The sequence below is a fragment of the Myotis daubentonii genome, chromosome 1, assembly GCF_963259705.1.
Source record: "Myotis daubentonii chromosome 1, mMyoDau2.1, whole genome shotgun sequence".
Taxonomy (NCBI): Eukaryota; Metazoa; Chordata; class Mammalia; order Chiroptera; family Vespertilionidae; genus Myotis; species Myotis daubentonii.
Window position 1 is genome coordinate 194,669,700 of NC_081840.1, and position 20,309 is coordinate 194,690,008.

Consider the following 20,309-nt stretch of genomic DNA (forward strand, 5'->3'; position numbering starts at 1 on the left):
CAAACTTGGACCAGTTTCTGATGAAGCTGATAGCATATATTTAGAAATGATAGGTTTTTAGCACAGTCATTACACAGGCATTCTTTCTTCTGGGAGTGTTTTGAATATGAGTTTCTTTTTCATGCTTCACTCACTTTCAATCACTTTCCACTTTCATTGTTTGGAGAAGAAAGCTCTAATTCATCACCACATGCAATTTACAACATTGATGTTTGGGTGGACATATTTTTTTTTCTCTCAAAATGTACACGCACACACACACACCGCTACAGGGTCTACTATCTTTGAAAGCAATCTCCTAATGATAGCTACCAGCTCTGTTATCAGTCAGAAATGTGGTGACAGCATCTCAGCTCCAGAAAGCATTCTCTGTGTCAGAGAGACTGTCCTTTCTCTCTTCCTTTTCGGTTAATTTGGTCGCTGTGCTTCAGTTTTTCAATTTATCCCAGTTGTTAGTTTATACAATAGATCAGCATCTTTCAAGTGTCACTTTGTATCAGGCAAGGTGAAAAAAAATACAAGCGGTGACCTGATTCTTGGGATCAAAAATATAGAAAATGATACAGTATAGAAAATGATAGAAACAGAAGACGAAAATGTTGAAGATACCAAAAGAATTATAATTAAGGAAAAATTAGGGATAATTACTCTGTCATTAATCCCTGATCTATTAAAAATTGATATGTATTAGAAGGATGGATTCCATAATCTAAGCATTTATTCAGTAACTACAGCCCTCTTGAATGCCTACCACGTGTCATGCTCAACAATAGTGATACATTTCAAGCAGTGAGCAAGACAGGCTTCCTATTTCTTAAGAAGCTTGTATTTTAGTAGTATATTTACTGGGAAAAATGTAATTCCAATTTAATGAGAAAAACATTATCACGGGAGAAGTGTGGGTTAATTAAACAGACCAAAAAAATTGTTTTGTGTCGTACCTTAAAGATTTGAAGTGATACCTAAACGGAGACCTTAACTATGAATAAGACTCTTAGCTGAAAGGGCTCCAGGCTAAAATGTCACCATGTACAAAGTACCAGAGGTAAGAGGGAATATGGTCTTTCTCAAGAAATACAAGCTTGGTTGATCTGGCTGAAGCATGGAGTATAAAGGGTGAGCAAGAAAAGAAAAGGATGGACAGGCTAACAGAGGACAGAAGTGCAGAAGTAGGTAGAAATTATATTAAATCATGAAGAGAATTTCATTCAATCCCGTGGTCAATGGGAAATGCTGAAGAGTTTATGCAAAGATCATTCTGGGTGTTAAATTGAGGAAGGGTTGGAAGGAATTAAAATTAGGAGGAATGGCAGAAATGCTAATTTAAAATTTTCCTTAGTCTTCTGGCCAAGATATATACTAGTATAAATTAATATATTCATAATGCAACTGGAGAAAAGATGATAGATTGGATGGATATTTAGGAGAGAGTGAAAAAAATTATTTTCTCAGGAAAATTCATTAAATATCAGTAGAGTGAAGAGTTATGACTGATTCCCAGATTCTTGCCATTCTTGCAGGTAACACAAGTTACCAGTCAATATAAAACAAACCCTCTTTTCATAGAATATACTATTTCCCTAGTCACTTAGAGTACTTTTTAGAGTTTATCATTGTGTTGTTCCCTTCAATATGTTGAAGTTGTTTGCATATAGGCTTTTAGAGAGGTAATTGAAGTTAAATGAAGGCACAGGGTGTGCCCTGCTCCAATACAACTGCTTTCCTTATAAGAAAATGAGATTAGGAGCTACAGAATGATACTATATGGAGAAGATGGCCATTTGCAAACCAAGAAGAGAGGCGTCAGGAGAAATCAAACCTGCTCACATTTTGATTTTGGACGTCCACCTGCCAATTCCCCCTAGAACTGTGAGAAAATGAATTTTTGATGTTGAAGCCACCCAGTTTGTGACATTTTGTTAGACTAGTTCTAGCAAACTTATACACACCCTAAACCAGAATTTATCTAAAGACCAAATTCACCGTAAGTACATAAGAAAAGTATTACATGTCTCAGAGATCATGCTGAAGCTCAGCTAGTACACATGCTAAAAACACACCTGTTAAGGAAGAATAGCAGATACTATTATACAAAATTTATTTCTCAGTTAATGCCACTACAAGTAATTTCAGAATTTGTTCAATCAAGCCAATGGATACTGTTCCAGGAAAGTAATCATAAGAAATTGGGTTATTTAACCCAGTAAAAACTATTCAATTTGATGATCTCATGAAGATTATGACATAGTTGGCTTAAGCATGGTGTCCCTCTCCATCTCCATCAGCCCCCTAGAAAGCCCAATACGCTTATATTCTAAGAAAAAATAACAAGCTTCCTAAATAAACATAAGTTCAATAAGTCCACTGATGTATCTTCCCACAAGATTTCTGGCCCTAAGATTAATTTGCAAAACCTCTATTCCTACCATTAATCTCCTACAAACTTTTAAAGTTTTTCTTGTTTCCTGGTGGCTGTAGCAGTTTAAATAGTATTTGTTTCTGAAATTATAAACAAAATAGAGGCCCGGTGCACAAAATTTGTGCACTGGGGGGTGGGGGTCCCTCAGCACAGCCTGCCCCCTCTCACAGTCTGGGAGCCCTCAGGGGATGTCCTACTGATGGCTTAGGCCCACTTCCCATGGAGAGCGGGCCTAAGCCACAGTTTGGCTGCAGAGGCTCAGAGCCGGCGCCATGTGTGTGTGTGTGTGTGTGTGTGTGTGTGTGTGTGTCCGCTGGGAGCCTGCCCCCAGCCGTGCCATGGAGGCTCAGAGCAGGTGCCCCATGTATGTTTGTGCATGTCCACCGGGGGCCTGTCCCCAGCCGCACCGCACAGGCTGGGAGCACGCGCCCCTCTGTGTTGATCTCTCAGGCTCTGAGGGAGCCCGGCCCCTCCTCCTGAGCTGGTTGTGACTTCATTTGCATATTACATATATATAATGGAGTCTTGACTTCATTTGCATAATATATATATATATATATCAGCATCTCATTTGAATAGTCACAATATTCTTCAATGAGCTACATAATTTATACCCATGATTTCAACTGTCAGTAATTCATAATTATGGGGGATTAAAGCTCACATATAAGAATATATTTTTGCATGGAACAGACTGATATCTCAGATGGGGGAGAGAATAACAGGAAGAGGTTAACCAAAGAATTTATATACTTTATGCATAGCCCATGGGCACAGACAATAGTGTGGTGAAGGCCTGGGGTGAGGTAAGGGCTAGGTGGAGGGGAATAAAGGGGGAAAAAATGGGGAACATTGATAATACTGTTAATAATTATATATATAGATATAGATAAAGAGTCTCTTTCTGTTTTTATTGATTAGAGAGAGAGAGAGAGAGAGAGAGAGAGAAAAAGAGAGAAATCATTGATTGGTTGTCTTCCATAAGTGCCCCAATCAGGGATAGAACCCTAAACCTAAGCATGTGCCCTGACCTGGAACTGAATCCACTACCTTTTGTTGTGTAGGATGACACTCCAACTTACTGAGCCACACTGGCCAGGGCTAAAAATATATACTTAATTTTTTAAAAATAATATTTTCTTTTAAAGAGTTATATACTATATACAGAATTTTCTACAATGTTTCCACTAGTTGCTAAAAGCAAGTATAACTAGGAATTATGGTCTCTTGGATCAGAAGCACTGAATTTATAGCCTTTCTTCAAGTATACTTTGAAAATAAAAATGTGGAGACAATAAAATTTGTAGAAGATGTCTTTAAAAGAATTTTCCATACCAAAACCTGAAATAATTTGGTTTATTTATTATGTGGAAATAGAATAACAAACAATGAGAAAACTCCTTTCTCTGTATTCTTAAAATACATTTTACCATTTTTAGAACATTTTCTATGTTTTGATTTTAATACAGTTATTTGCAACTGTCTTATGTCCCCTAATGTATTATAGTAACTTGAGAGAATTACCATAAATTGTATGTTTTGATTTCTACATTGTATCATTCAAAATCACTCATGTACAATATATACTTCCAGATTGGATGAAACTGAATATACTCATATATCTGAAAATAAAAAGATTTTCTATAGAGAGCCTGAGGATTCCAGAGAGACTACAGAAGTATACTTAGTATTATTCATGTCAGTTCAAAAATGAACCACACACTCCAACTAGTCTTCATCATTGATGTAATTTTTATCAGGTAGCTATTGCTGAGAAATAAACTAAGCTGAAAGTACATTGAAGTAAAAAGTCCACAATGAGTTTTTATTCTTTTTAAACCATTAGCATCAAAGAACAAGTTCAATGGCATTACTCCAGGCTTGAAAGGAGGTATATTAGCTTTGAAAAAGATAGTTCCACAGGAATCATTTTATAAAACCAGTGCAACAAAAAATGTAATACTATTCAACAAATCTAAAACAAAGAAAACGTTGAAAACTGCTTGCATTAAATAATCTCGTCTTTTTCCAAATTAGTGGCTCAGAAAGGATCATGGAAAATAAATTTAGGGCTCCAAACTACTGTTTAGTGGTGGTAAGAATTTCTGTCCTGTTCCATACTGATTCCCCACGTCTAAGTCACTGAGTGATTTTGTGTGTGTATGCATACAAAATGGTGGTAGAATGGGGCTGGCGTGACTCAGTGGTTGAGCATTGACCTATGAACCAGAAGGTCTCAGGTTCAATTCCCAGTCAGGGCACATGCCCAGGTTGCAAGGTTGATCCCTAGCGGGGAGTGTGCAGGAAGCAGCCAATCAATGGTTCTCTCTCATCACTGATGTTTCTATCTCTTTCTCCCTCTCTGAACTCAATCAATATATACTAGTATATAGTACTAGAGGTCCGATGCACAAAATTCATGCAAGGGGTTCAGGCCTCACAGCCGTGGCGTTTGCCTCAGCCCTCACAGTCCCAGCTTTGTCCCGAAGGTCGTTCAGCTGTCCAGTCTAATTAGCATATTATACTTTTATTATTATAGATGCTTATAAGTTTGTAAGCATAACCAATGGACACTGATAATAGGGGGTGAAGGCATGGTCTGGGGGAGGGCAGAGGCAGGCTGGGAGAGGACAATGGGGGAAAAGGGGACATATGTAATACTTTCAACAATAAAGAATTTTTAAAAATGGTGGTGGAAATAAAAGTGGATAACAAGATAAAAATGATAGCGATGCAAAAATTATTTTACTGTTAATGTGACAGTTGTGTGACATCTTCAAAATACATAAATATAGACATTTGACATGCAAACAATGATATCAAGGCCATGTCAATTAATCCAGAAATTTATGAGTACTTGGGTTGATGGAATTCTTATCCTGAGATACATGGTGGGCTCTCAAATATTGGCCCCAATACATTCAGATATTTGGTGTATTTGGTGCGGCATAGTCAGTTGAAGAGAGAAGAAAGCATAAAATAGAGCAAGAAATGGAGCTTGCATGACATGAAGCATTAGAAAATAAAAAATGAGAAAAATGAGGACAATTCACAGATCCTACAGAGAATCTTGAGGTTCCACAGAGAAAGGAGTTCTATGCACTATTAAGGCATGTGTGGAAAAGTGTAACTAGGGGTCAGGAGATGGAAAGCAAAATCAAGGTTATGGCATTTAGGAGACTGTTCATGGGCACCAGCCACTATACAGATTATGTAGAATTTAAAATACCAAATCCCTCTAGCTCCAAGAATTCTGGACATGCTCTAATATTATTAAGTTACAAACTGTTTTCTTCCAGAAGCTCACCGAAGTTTTATATTGATGTGAGATGAATTTGCAATTTTGTTTCTGAAACCTCATGCTATTAAAACAACCAATGCACATAGCCTCTTGTCAATGTTCACTTATTCCCATATCAGATATTATATCATATACTAGTATAAGATTTTCCAACATGTCAATGTTCTGCATTTCTTTGACTTTTATAAATATTACTAGCTCACAAGAACAGTGCCACATAAGCAAATGGCAACAGATAACACATTCAATGTAAGCAGTTTGTGCTTTAAATGGGAATATTCGATATAGCTAATTAAGCAGTGATTGCGTTTTTAGGATATGTCAGTAGAATACTTTCATGTATAAAAATTAACCAGGTGCCCAGCTGGTGTGGCTCAGTAGTTGAACATGGACCCATGAACCAGAAGGTCACAGTTCAATTCCTTGTCAGGGCTCATCCCCGCTTGTGGACCCGATCCCCTATAGGGAGCGGGCAGGAGGCAGCTAATCCATGATGTTTTTCTCTCATTCTCTCATCAATGTTTCTATCTCTCTATCCCTCTTCCTCCTCTCTCTAAAAATCAATAAAATATATTTTTAATTTTTTAAAACTAACCTGGCAATAGTGTTCTCCTTTTACTCTTACAAATATGTTCAATTTGCGACTGGAGGTATGGCCCAGGTAGTGTAGCTCAGTGGTTGAGCATCAAACTATGAATCAGAAGATCATGGTTTGATTCCCAGTCAGGGCACATACCCGGGTTGTGGGCTTGATCACCAGTAGGGTGTGTACAGCAGGCAGCTGATCAATGATTCCCACTCATCATTGGTGTTTCTATCTCCCGCTCCCTCTCTTTTCCTCCCTGGAAAAAAAAATTATATAATATATATATATGGGAGAGAGAGAGAGAGAGAGAGAGAGAGAGAGAGAGAGAGAGAGAGAGAGAGAGAGAGAGGCTGGAGGTATAAAGATTGAGTTTTATAATGATTCAATTGTGGCTTCTTTTTAGAAGACCAACAAAAACATGACTTAAAGAAACCAAAACACATCCCTAGTTTCTAAAATTAAGATTTTAAAACAGATTGTAATCCTTGAACTTCAAAAACCCTTTATGTTTGGCTTACCATTGCACAGCTGTACAATTGGCATAGATTTTTCTCAATGAAATGTGGCACCATCACAGATGGCAGAGTTTAAGGGCTTGTCTTGCACAGAGAGTAGGTGTTAGAATCACAGTGCTGTACATTTCTGCTAACCAGCATGAGCTTTTTCTTCTTGCAAATCAACCAGGTGATAATTTGAAAATTTTGCACCTGTAGTGGCACCTGCAACAATATTTGTCACAAAGTTTAAATAACAATATGCTCCCGGTTTGCATCTTTGTAGTTTGCATGCAATGCTGATGTTTATGGGGTCTCATTTATTACATCAATACAAGATCTAGTGTACACACACACATACACATAACTACATGCACACTACATAAGAAGGAATAATTTTATTTTCTAAGTAGATGCCAAGTTTCAGCTACTTTCACTATTTACTTAGATTTTTTTCCCCCTCAAAGGTCCACAAAGGAGATTCACAACTTTTATCAAATGTTTGAAAATGATTCAGAGCATTTTCCTTCACAGGAAAATTCTGCACCTCGGATTTGCTTCCTAAATAATTGTCACTTGAGTTTTACTTCAGAGATTTGGACATTTTCCCTGAAAGTATTGTTTTTAAGTGAGAACCATTAGATTTTATATGAGTAATAGATGTACCACTACAAATTCAACTCTACAGTGTACAGAGGCATATATTTTATCCCCTTTGTTATGCTAGGATAGTATACAACATTGTTGATATTTTATTAGATAACTAGAGGCCCGATGCACAAAATTTATGCAAGGGGCTCGGCCCTTGAAGCCACCACGGCTTGCCTTGGCCCTTGAAGGCCCAGCTTCATCCGGAAGGTCCTCCAGAAGGACATCTGGTCTAATTAGCATATTATGCTTTTATTATTATAGATATGACCAGCTGTAGCATTGACACACTAAATTCAAAGCTGTAAAATTTCTGTAATATCTTTAACAAACTAAAATATTTTCAATTTACTATATTCTGTTTCCCTCAATGCAAAATTCCTTTACTGACATTAAAATAGAAATTCTCTCCATCAATTCAGACATACTTCCTATTACTCTGCGATGCCCACTACTGCTTTGGACAAGTAATTTTACCTTGCTGGCATTAAAATAAGTGCTCTTCTACTTCTGACCTTGACCTGGGTTCCACTTCACTTTGGGAATTTACTAACTACCTTCTCTAAGAACCCAAACATCACACTTTTGATAATCCATGCATGTAAATGATACGCAATTCCAATAAGAAGTGAATAAGCAAATCAAGAAACATTGCTAATAATAAATGTTCCAATTATCTAATCTTTTCATGTCATATGATTACAGAAAACTTAAAATGTTACAAAATAAAATCTTGTGTAGGTTCAAAGCCTCTTAAAGAAATACCTCAGTAAAGAAAATTGCTAGCATTTTATTGTATACTGACATAGGTTAGAGCCTGTGAAAACATAAATAATTTAGCTTTAAAGTGAAGCATTGGGTATGAATGAATATTGTTGCAGGTGCCTATTATTTTCACAGTAATTTAAATCAATAGCTGCTTCAGGCTCAGTTGCTAGTCCAGTCCACCCAGGGCAGCCTCATAATGACAGCTCCCAACTCTAGGACAGCTGGGCTCATTAGCTTTCATGATGTCTTGGCATGTTTATTCACCCTGGGAGAAGTTCTCAGAAAATTTCCTAAGGACAGTTTTGCAGAACATTTGATTAAAGAATGTCTTTTCTTTTGATCTAACTTCTCCCCTTCCTCAGATGAAAGATGAACTTGGAGAGTTGATGGGGTTGCCACACAGGAGAAGGTCAGAGAGAAACGGAACGGATGGGAAGGAGCTTGTAGAAAATTAGTGGAAACAAGTGATGAATGGTCTTATATTAAGAGTACCTAGTTTCACCCTAGCCTAGCCAGTTTGGTTCAGTGGATGAAGCGTTGGCCTGCAGACCGAAGGGCCTCAGGTTCGATTCCAGTCAAGGTCACATAACTTAGTTGCAGGTTCCTCCCTGGCTGGGGCTCATGCAGGGGCCAACCAATTGATGTATTTCTCTCACATTGCTATTTCTCTCTGTCTTTCCCTCTCTCTTCCACTCTCTGTAAAAAACCAACAGAAAAATATCTTCTGGTGAGGATTTAAAAAAAAAAAAGAGTACTTAGTTTCAAGGTTGACAGAGTCAAAAAGACAATGGGTGGGGGGAAGAAATTCAAAAGGAGAATGGAGTTACTAACTGATAACACACCAACTAAAACAATTTGTGTGTTTTTTTTTATAATTAAAAGTAGCATGGTATAGCAGATCTATAATAATGAAAGTAGTAGGGGGAACCAAGACGGCGGCGATATAGGCAGACGTGTCCCAGGTCGTGTCCTGGAGCAAATGGAGCGAGCAGCTGAAGCTAGTAACACTCACACCGAATTGGCGAAATTGCTCAGCTGGTGAGAGGGTTTGCAGCCGGGAAGAGCAGAACTCCCCTGGAAAGGTAAAAAAAACCCAGGGATTTGGGCAGGAAAGTTTGCCAGACCTCTGAGCCCAGAGAGTCGGAGGGAGACCGAGTGGCAGACAGCCGCGTCCCTTGGGACAGGCACAGCCCCTGACGGGGGAAAGGAGAACCGCGGGATTCCTGGCGCCGCCAGGGAAATTGAGAGCTGGGTTCTGTGATCACGGAGGACTGAGCCTAAAGGGGGCAGCCTGAAGGGCTGACCTGACCATGCAGTCCCGGTAAGAGAAGAAGCTTACAGAAACCAAGCCTTCCCCGTTTCCGCGGCCGGCATTTGTTTGTTTGTTTTCACTGAATCCTGTTCATGGGACATTTCGGATACAGACACTCACCTGTGCTGAAGAGAGGGAGAGTGTGCTGATGAGTGGAATCTGGGGAGAGACTGGGGAAAGAGGGGGAGCCGGGAGAGGTGGTAGTGAATTGAGTGCTGAGACACCCCTGAGCCCAGGACTGGGGCAGCCACCCGCTCCTGAGAGTGAGTCTCCTCCCCCCAGCCCCCAGGCAAGGAGCACAGCCACACCCAGATTCCACCCTGTACGAGATCAAGGATTAAGATAACCTGATCAGTCCCTGGGAGTTAACAGGGTCTGGCCTATAGGGGGATTTTCAATCCCAGCAACAACATAGCGCTGGTAACTAACTATTACGCAGTCAGCTCTGGGCAGTGAACTTCCACTGGACAGAGAGGCCCTATAGCCTCAGAGGCCAACCCCAGAACACTGCCACCCAGAGGCTGACCCACAAACTGACTCTTTGCTAAACACAAAATAAGGCAGTCTGGGAAATAAATGCGGCATGCTTTAAAATAAGGACTGTGGTTTACAACACAGAGGAACAGTATATCGCAGGGAAACTCAACACTCTCCTGAATACCTGGAAGGTCTAAGGCGAGCCACACTGAAGAATAGAAGAAACGAAGGACCTCCACTACTGCAATTTTTTTTCTTTTTTCACTTTTTAACTAAGAAACCAATTTTTTTTCATTTTTTTTTTCTGTTCTTTTTTTTTCTTTCTTTCTTTCTTTTCTTCTTTTTCCATCACCTGATTTTACCCTTTTAATTACTACCTTCTTATTTTTAACCAGTATTATTACTGCTACCATTTTACCATTTTTTAAAGTGCCATTTTATTTTTTCTTTATTTTATTTTGGGATTAGTGTTCACCATTCTATTTTCATCGTTATATTATTGGTTGTTTCTAGTTTGCATTCATATCCAGGGAGCTGTTGCTGGAATTTGTTGGGATTAATGGCTGTTCTATAGGAGTATTCTCCTCATATAAAAAGTCTCTTCCCTCTTCCACTTCATTCTCTCTTTTCGCTCTTTTTTTTTTCTTTTCTTTTCTTTTCTCGCTTTTATTTTCCCCCTTCCTTTTTCCCAATTTCATTTTTGCACTCCCTTTTTTTGGTCCCTACTTTTCTTTTCCTTTTTCTCTTTTATCTTTTTCTCTTCCTTCTTCCTTATCCCCTAATTCTCTTAATTCAGGTGGTCACCTTTAATTGGGGTTATTAATATCGTGAATATATTTGTGTATAGTGCCTGGTACGTGGTGCCTTGCTGTGTTGTATTTTGTGCCTTTAAATCAACGCAGCAGATCCAAGCAACAGCAACCTCCTGAGCACCTCATCCTCTGCTGAGGAACAGCAGCTGTACGTGAAACCTCGCCCCACCAGCCGGAAGAGCCACCACAGCTGTGAACAGCACCCACCAGAGGAGCTGCTGACAACTGAAGAGCAGTTGCTACCGCAACCGCCCGAAGAGCAACCACAGACCAAGGAGTCACTGCCACCAAGGGAGCAACCACTGAACAACTCAACGTCTAGATATGTCAGTGAGATCAAACATGGGTAGACAAAGAAACCCCCAAAGGAAAGAGAAGGAGGACTCTCCAGAAAAGCAGCTAAGTAATACAGAGGCATGCAACATGACAGATAAAGAATTCAGAATAAGGATCCTAGAGTGCATAAACCGGATGGAGGAAAAAATCGACAACCTCTGCAAGAAGCAAGAAGAAACAGATGAAAAAATCGATAACATATGGAAGAAGCTAGAAGAAACAGATGAAAAAATCGATAACATATGGAAGAAGCTAGAAGAAACAGATGAAAAAATCAACAACCTAAGTAAGACCCAAGAAGAAATGAAGAGTGATATAGCTGCAATGAAAAACTCCATTGAAAGTATCAACAGTAGACTAGGAGAAGCGGAGGACTGAATAAGTGAATTAGAAGACAAGGAAGCAAAACACACCCAAAATGTACTGCAATTGGAGAAAAAAATTAAAAGACAGGAGGAGAGCCTAAGGGAGCTTTGGGACAACATGAAACGAAACAACATACGAATAATAGGAGTACCAGAACAACAGAAGGATGAACAAGGATTAGAAAACCTACTCGAAGAAATAATATCAGAAAACTTTCCTGAGGTGGGGAAGAAAAAAGTCACACAAGCCCAGAGAGTCCCAAACAGGGTGAACCCGAAAAGACCCACACCAAGACACATCATAATCACCATGGCAAATGTTCAGGACAAAGAGAGAATCTTACAGGCTGCAAGAGAGAGACGGAAAGTTACATACAAGGGATCTCCCATTAGATTGTCAAATGACTTCTCAACAGAAACACATCAGGCCAGAAAAGAATGGACTGAAATTTACAAAGTGATGCAAAGCAAAGGACTGAATCCAAGAATACTCTATCCAGCAAGGCTATCATTCAAACTTGAAGGGGAAATAAGAAGCTTCACAGACAAAAAAAGACTAAGGGAGTTTGTCACCACCAAGCCAGCAATGCAAGGAATGCTAAAGGGACTGGTATAAAAATAAGAAATAAAAAGCTCAGAAAGAAAACAGCCACACAAAAAAAGAAATGACTACAAACAAGTACCTTTCAATAATAACTTTAAACGTAAACGGACTAAATGCTCCAACCAAAAGACATCGAGTGGCTGAATGGATAAAAAAACATGACCCATACATCTGCTGTCTACAAGAAACCCACCTCATTAGAAGGGACTCACACAGACTGAAAGTGAAAGGATGGAAAAATATCTTTCAGGCAAATGGAAAGGAAAAGAAAGCTGGGGTAGCAATACTTATATCGGACAAAATAGACCTCAAAGTGAAGGCCTTAACAAGAGATAAGGAAGGCCACTTCATAATACTAAAGGGATCAATACAACAAGAAGATATAACCCTGGTAAACATATATGCACCCAATGTAGGAGCACCCAAATTCATAAAAAAACTCCTGGAAAATATCAAAGGAGAGATCGACAACAATACAATCATAGTAGGGGACTTTAATACACCATTGACAGCACTGGATAAGTCCTATAGACAAACAACCAGCAAAGATACAGCAATCCTAAATGACTCACTAGATCAGATGGACTTAATAGACATCTTCAGAACACTTCACCCCAAAGCCAGAGAATATACGTTCTTCTCAGGTGCTCATGGGACATATTCAAAAATAGACCACATATTGGGTCACAAGCAAAGTATCCCCAAATTCAAGAAGATTGAAATCATAAAAAGCATCTTCGCAGACCACGATGGCATAATATTAGAAATAAACTACAATAAAAACAACCCAAAATACTCAAACACCTGGAAGCTGAATAGCATGCTATTAAATATTGATTGGGTTACCAATGAGATCAAAGAAGAAATTAAAAACATCCTGGAAACTAATGACAATGAAAACACAACAATTCAAAACCTATGGGACACATTGAAAGCAGTCCTGAGAGGGAAGTTTATAGCTCTACAGGCCTACCTCAAAAAACAAGAAAAAATGGTAGTAAATCATCTAACTCTACAACTCAAAGAATTAGAAAGAGAGCAACAAGAAAACCCCAGAGTGAGCAGAAGGAAGGAAATAATAAAGATTAGAGCAGAAATAAATGACATAGAGACCAAAAAAACAATACAGAAAATCAATGAAACCAAGAGCTGGTTCTTTGAAAGGATAAACAAGATTGATAAACCTCTAGCCAGACTCACCAAGAAGCAGAGAGAGAGGACCCAAATAAATAAAATCAGAAACGATAGAGGCGAAATAACAACAGACCCCACAGAAATACAAATGATTGTTAAAAAATACTATGGACAGCTTTACTCCAACAAACTAGACAACATGGAGGAAATGGACAAATTCCTAGAAAAATACAGCATTCCAAAACTCAATCAGGAAGAATCTAAAAATCTCAACAGGCCAATAACTATGGAATAAATTGAAGCAGTCATCAAAAAGCTTCCATCAAACAAAAGCCCAGGACCAGACGGCTTCACAGGGGAGTTTTACCAAACATTCAAGGAAGAACTAAAACCTATCCTCCTCAGACTACTACAAAAAATTCAAGAGGAAGGAACACTTCCAAGCTCATTCTATGAAGCCAGCATCACCCTAATACCAAAACCAGGTAAAGACAACACAATGAAAGAGAATTACAGGCCAATATCCCTCATGAACATAGATGCCAAAATCCTCAACAAAATCTTAGCAAATCGGATCCAGCAGTACATCAGAAAGATCATACACCATGACCAAGTAGGATTTATCCCAGGGATGCAAGGATGGTACAATATCCGCAAATCAATAAACGTGATACATCACATAAACAAATTGAAAGAAAAAAACCACATGGTCATATCAATTGATGCAGAAAAAGCATTTGACAAAATTCAACACCCATTTTTGATAAAAACTCTCAGCAAGGTGGGAGTAGAAGGATCATACCTCAACATAATAAAAGCCATATATGACAGGCCCACAGCCAACATCATACTCAACGGACAAAAACTAACACCATTTCCCCTAAGAACAGGAACAAGACAGGGATGCTCCCTCTCACCACTCCTGTTCAACATAGTACTGGAAGTGTTAGCCATTGCAATTCGGCAAGAAGAAGAAATAAAAGGCATCCAAATTGGAAAAGAGGAAGTAAAACTGTCCTTATTTGCAGACGACATGATATTATACATACAAAACCCTAGAGATTCCATCAAAAAGCTACTAGACTTAATACATGAATTTGGCAATGTAGCAGGATACAAAATTAACCCCAAGAAATCTGAGGCATTTCTATACACCAATAGTGAACTTTCAGAAAGAGAGATTATAAAAACAATCCCGTTTACCATTGCACCGAAAAAACTAAGCTACCTAGGAATAAACTTAACTAAAGAGGTAAAAGACCTCTACTCAGAAAACTACAGGACGTTGAAAAAAGACATAGAGGAAGACATAAACAGATGGAAGAACATACCGTGTTCATGGATTGGTAGAATCAACATCATTAAAATGTCCATACTACCCAAAGCAATCTATAAATTCAACGCACTTCCCATTAAAGTACCAACAGCATACTTCAGAGATCTAGAACGAACTTTCCAAAAATTCATCTGGAATAAAAAAAGACCCCGAATAGCTGCAGCAATCCTGAAAAAGAACAAAGTAGGTGGGATCTCAATACCAGATATCAAGTTGTATTACAAAGCCACTGTTCTCAAAACTGCCTGGTACTGGCACAAGAATAGGCATATAGATCAATGGAATAGAATAGAGAGCCCAGAAATCGGCCCGAACCAATATGCTCAATTAATATTTGACAAAGGAGGCAAGAACATACAATGGAGCCAAGATAGTCTCTTCAATAAATGGTGTTGGGAAAATTGGACAGATATATGCAAGAAAATGAAACTAGACCACCAACTTACACCATACACAAAAATAAACTCAAAATGGATAAAGGACTTAAATATACGACAGGATACCATAAAAATTCTAGAAGAATCCAAAGGCAAGAAAATCTCAGACATATGCCGAAGCAATTTCTTCACTGATACAGCTCCTAGGGCACTTGAAACTAAAGAAAAAATGAACAAATGGGACTACATCAAAATAAAAAGCTTCTGCACAGCAAAAGAAACCATCAACAAAACAACGAGAAAACCCACTGTGTGGGAAAACATATTTGCCAATGACATATCTGATAAGGGCCTAATCTCCAAAATTTATAGGGAACTCATACACCTTAACAAAAGGAAGATAAACAATCCAATCAAAAAATGGGCAAAGGACCTAAATAGACACCTTTCAAAAGAGGACATTCAGAAAGCCAAGAGACATATGAAAACATGCTCAAAGTCACTAATCATCCGAGAGATGCAAATCAAAACAGCAATGAGGTACCATCTCACACCTGTCAGACTGGCTATCATCAACAAATCAACAAACGACAAGTGCTGGAGAGGATGTGGAGAAAAAGGAACACTTGTGCACTGCTGGTGGGAATGCAGACTGGTGCAGCCACTATGGAAGACACTATGGAGTTTCCTTAAAAAACTGAAAATGGAACTCCCATTTGACCCTGTGATCCCACTTCTAGGAATATATCCCAAGAAACCAGAAACACCAATCAGAAAGGATATATCCACCCCTATGTTCATAGCAGCACAATTCACCATAGCTAAGATCTGGAAACAGCCTAAGTGCCCATCAGTAGATGAATGGATTAGAAAACTGTGGTACATCTACACGATGGAATACTATGCTGCTGTAAAAAGGAAGGAACTCTTGCCATTTGCAACGTCTTGGATGGAACTGGAGAGCATTATGCTAAGTGAAATAAGCCAGTCAATAAAGGAAAAGTACCACATGATCTCACTCATTCGTGGACAATAGAGACCATTATAAACTTTTGAACAATAATAGATACAGAGGCAGAGCTGCCTCAAACAGATTGTCAAACTGCAGCGGGAAGGCCGGGGAGGGTTGGGGGGCAGGAGGTAGGGGGGTAAGAGATCAACTAAAGGACTTGTATGCATGCATATAAGCATAAGCAATGGACATAAGACACTGGGTGATAGGGGAGGCTGGGGGACTGTCTAGGGCGGGGGGATAAAATGGATACATATGTAATACCCTTTGTAATACTTTAAGCAAAAAAAAAAAAAAAGAAAGAGCAGTGATACATAACATACAAGATTATGAAGGATAAACAAGATTTATTAATTCTTTTTTATTAATTTTACTAGTAGTGACTAGTAGAATCACTACAAACGTTATCACTTTCTACATCAGAGTCAGTATTCAAGGTGCCAAAATAAACCTCTTCATCGTAAAAAAAAAAAAAAAAATAATGAAAGTAGTATGACAATCATTACTTCAGAAATTATCCTTAAGAATCCAAGCCCTAAGAAAATAGCTTAGTCTATGCTAACTTTGAAGAGGTGAGCCCTGGATTAGAGGCCTTTCAGAGTCTCTCTTTTTTGAGGGGAGGTGAATTGAATCCCCATTTAAGTTGACAGGTGGAGGTTAAGAGAACTCTAATCCAAAAACTCTGTGAATACACTTGAATGTGCGGATTCTACAAACATTTAATCACATTAATGAATTCAATACAGCTGTATGTGTCAAACTCTGCTGGTGCAGGACTGGGGTTGAGTCTGGCTTGTGCTGAGAGTAGCTCTATTGAGCATCCTTTTTAAAAAAGTTCTTTGAATTATATTTCTCCTCTATTGTTCCCAGGCCTTCAGTAAAATCTTGTTAAACATTACAAGCGATTCTCCGTGATTCCCATGGGGAACTGAAAATCCAGCTTTCTCCCCAAACTTAAAGTAGTTTGGACCAGCAACAGTCACCTGGGAGAAGTTAGTCTTAAGACAAAGGATGGATGACGTGATACACAGCACATAGTAAACTGTGAGTGGAGTGGAGATCAGGATCCTAGGGCCAGGTGGCTGCTTAATGTGGCAATGACAGAAAGATGTACAGGCATACCCCAGAGATACTGTGGGTTTGGTTCCAGACCACGTAATAAAGCAAATAGAGTGAGTCACACAAATTTTTTGGTTTTCCAGTACATATAAAAGTTATATTTACACTATATTGCAGTATATTAAGTGTAAAATAGCATTATGTCTTTAAAAAATGTACATACCTTAATTTAAAAGACATTCTTGCTAAAAAATGCTAAGGATCATGTGAGACTTCAGAGACTTGTAATTTTTTGCTGGTGGTAGGTTTTGATGCTTATGGCTGCTGACTGCTCAGGGTAGTGGTTGCTGAAGGTTAGGGTGGCTGTGGCAATTTCTTAAAGAAAAACAAAGAGTCATATCAATGGAACTCTTCCTTTCATGAGTGATCTCTCTGTAATATGCAATGCTGTTTGATGGCATTTTATACATAGTAGAACTTCTTTCAAAATTGGGATCAATTTGTTCAAACCCTGCCACTGTTTATCAACCAAGTATATGTAATATTCTAAATCCTTTGTTGTTATTTCAGCAGTCTTCACAGCATCTTTACCAAGAGTAGATTCGACCTTAAGATAGTACTTTCTGCCCTAGCTGGTTTGGCTCAGTGGATAGAGCATCAGCCTGCGGACTGAAGGGTCCCCAGTAGAGGGCGTGTAGGAGGCAGCCAATCAATGATTCTTTCTCATCATTGATGCTTCCATCTCTCTCTCCTTCTCCCTTCCTCTCTGAAATTATATATATATATATATATATATATATATATATATATATATATATATATATATATATATATATATATATTAAAGATAGTACTTTCTTTGCTCATCCATAAAAAACATCTCCTCGTTTGTTAAAGTTTTATCATGACATTGCAGCAATTCAATCATATCTTGGGCTCCACTTCTAATTCTAGTTCTCTTGCTATTTCCACCACATCTGCAGTTGCGTCCTCCACCAAAGTCTTGAACCCCTCAAAGTCATCCATGAGGGTTGGAATCAGCACCTTTCAAATTCCTGTTAATGTGGATATGTTCATCTCTTCCCATGAATAATGAATGTTCTTAATGGCATCTAGAATGGTGCATCGTTTCCAGAAGGTTTTCAATTTAATTTGCCCAGATGCATCAGAGGAATTACTATCCATGGCAGCTATAGCCTTGCAAAATGCCTTTCTTAAATAATGAGACTTAAAAGTCAAAATTATTCCGTGACCTGTGGGTTGCAGAACAGATGTTGTGTTAGCAGGCATGAACACACCATTAATCTTATACATCTCCATTGTGCTCTTGGATGTCCAGGTTCATTGTCAATGAACAGTAATATTTTGAAAGAAATCTTTACATTTCACTCTGAACAGTGGGTCACAACAGTGGGCTTAAAATGTTCAGTTAACTACGTTATAAACAGGTGTACTGTCATCTAGGCTTTGTTGTTCTGTTTATAGAACATGGGCAGAGTAGATTCAGCATCAATCTTAAGGTCCCTAGGATTTCTGAATGGTAAATAAGCATTGGCTTCAATTTAAAGTCACTAACCATGTGAGCCCCTAATACGAGAGTCAGCATGTCCTTTGATATTTCGAAGCCAGGCATTGACTTCTCCAAGCTATGCAAGTCCTAGATGACATCTTCTTCCAATACAAGGCTGTTACATCTACATTGAAAATCTGTTTAGGGTAGCCTCCTTCATTAATTGTCTTAGCTAGATCTTCTGGATAACTTGCTGCTGCCTCTACATCAACACTTACTGCTTTACCTTGCACTTTTACATTATGGAGATGGCTCTTTCTTTACACCTCATGGACCAACCTGTGCTAACTTCATACTTTTATTCTGCATCTTCCCCTCCTCCCTCAAGCCTTCATAGAATTGAAGAGAGTTAGGGTCTTGATTCTGGAATAGGCTTTGGCTTAGGGCAGTGGTCGGCAAACCGCAGCTCGTGAGCCACATGCGGCTCTTTGGCCCCTTGAGTGTGGCTCTTCTACAAAATACCACATGCGGGCGCACACATACAGGGAACGTTGTGGAGTGAAAGAAAATGTAGTGTCGAGGATTGAGAAAGGTATGTTGAGATGGTTTGGACATATAGAGAGGATGAACGAAAGGAGATAGACGAAACAAGTATACAAGACGAGTGTGGATGGGAGAGTTGGAAGGGGTCGACCTCAGCGAACATACCTCAATCAGATTGAGGACGTTTTTAGCAAAGGCCAGCTTAGGAGTACCCCAATTAAGTTAATAACAATGTACTTACCTATATAGTTTAAGTTTTAAAAATTTGGCTCTCAAAAGAAATTTCAATCGTTGTACTGTTGATATTTGGCTCTGTTGACTAATGAGTTTGCCGACCACTGGCTTAGGGGAATGATGTAGCTGGTTTGATGGTCTACTCAGACCACTATAACTTTCTCCACATGAACAATAAAGCTCTTCCATTTTCTTATCATTTGTGTGTTCATGGGAGTAGCACTTTAATTTCTTCAAGAGCTTTTCCTTTGCATTCACAACTTGGCTAAGAGTTTGGCACAAGAGACATAGCTTTCAACCTCTCTCGGCTTTCAACATGCTTTCCTCAGTAAGCTTAATCATTTCCAGCTTTTGAGTTAAAGTGAGGGATGTGCAACTCCTCCTTTACTTGAGCACTTAGAGGCCATTGTAAAATTATTAATTGGTCTCATATCAATATCGTTGTGTTTCAGGGAATAGAGAGGCCCAAGGAGAGGGAGAGACCAGGGAATGGCCATTTGGTGAAGCAGTCAGAACACACACATTTATCAATTAAGGTCACCATCTTATATGGATGTGGTTCTTGGTGCTTCAAAACAATTACAATATTAACATCAAATATAACAAATATGAGAATGTAATATATGACATACAAATATGTATGACACCAAGTGTAACAATATAATACACATAAAGCATCATAATATAAATATTTGAAATATTGTATGACTTATCAAAATTGACACAAAGTGAGTAAATGCTTTTGGAAAAATGGTATCAATAGACTTGTTTGGGGAGAACCAAGATGGCGGCGATATAGGCAGACGTGTCCCAGGTCGTGTCCCGGAGCAAATGGAAGCTGAAGCTAGTAACACTCACACCGAATTGGCGAAATTGCTCAGCTGGTGAGAGGGTTTGCAGCCTGGAAGAGCAGAACTCCCCTGGTAAGGTAAAAAAAAACCAGGGATTTGGGCAGGAAAGTTTGCCAGACCTCTGAGCCCAG

The 20,309-nt window shown here is 38.8% G+C and overlaps 1 pseudogene; it reads right to left on the minus strand.

Moving 5' to 3' along the window:
- Positions 1 to 17,295: 17,295 nt before the first annotated feature.
- On the minus strand, positions 17,296 to 19,734 carry LOC132240640 (tigger transposable element-derived protein 1-like; annotated as a pseudogene).
- Between the last annotated feature and the right edge of the window lie 575 nt (positions 19,735 to 20,309).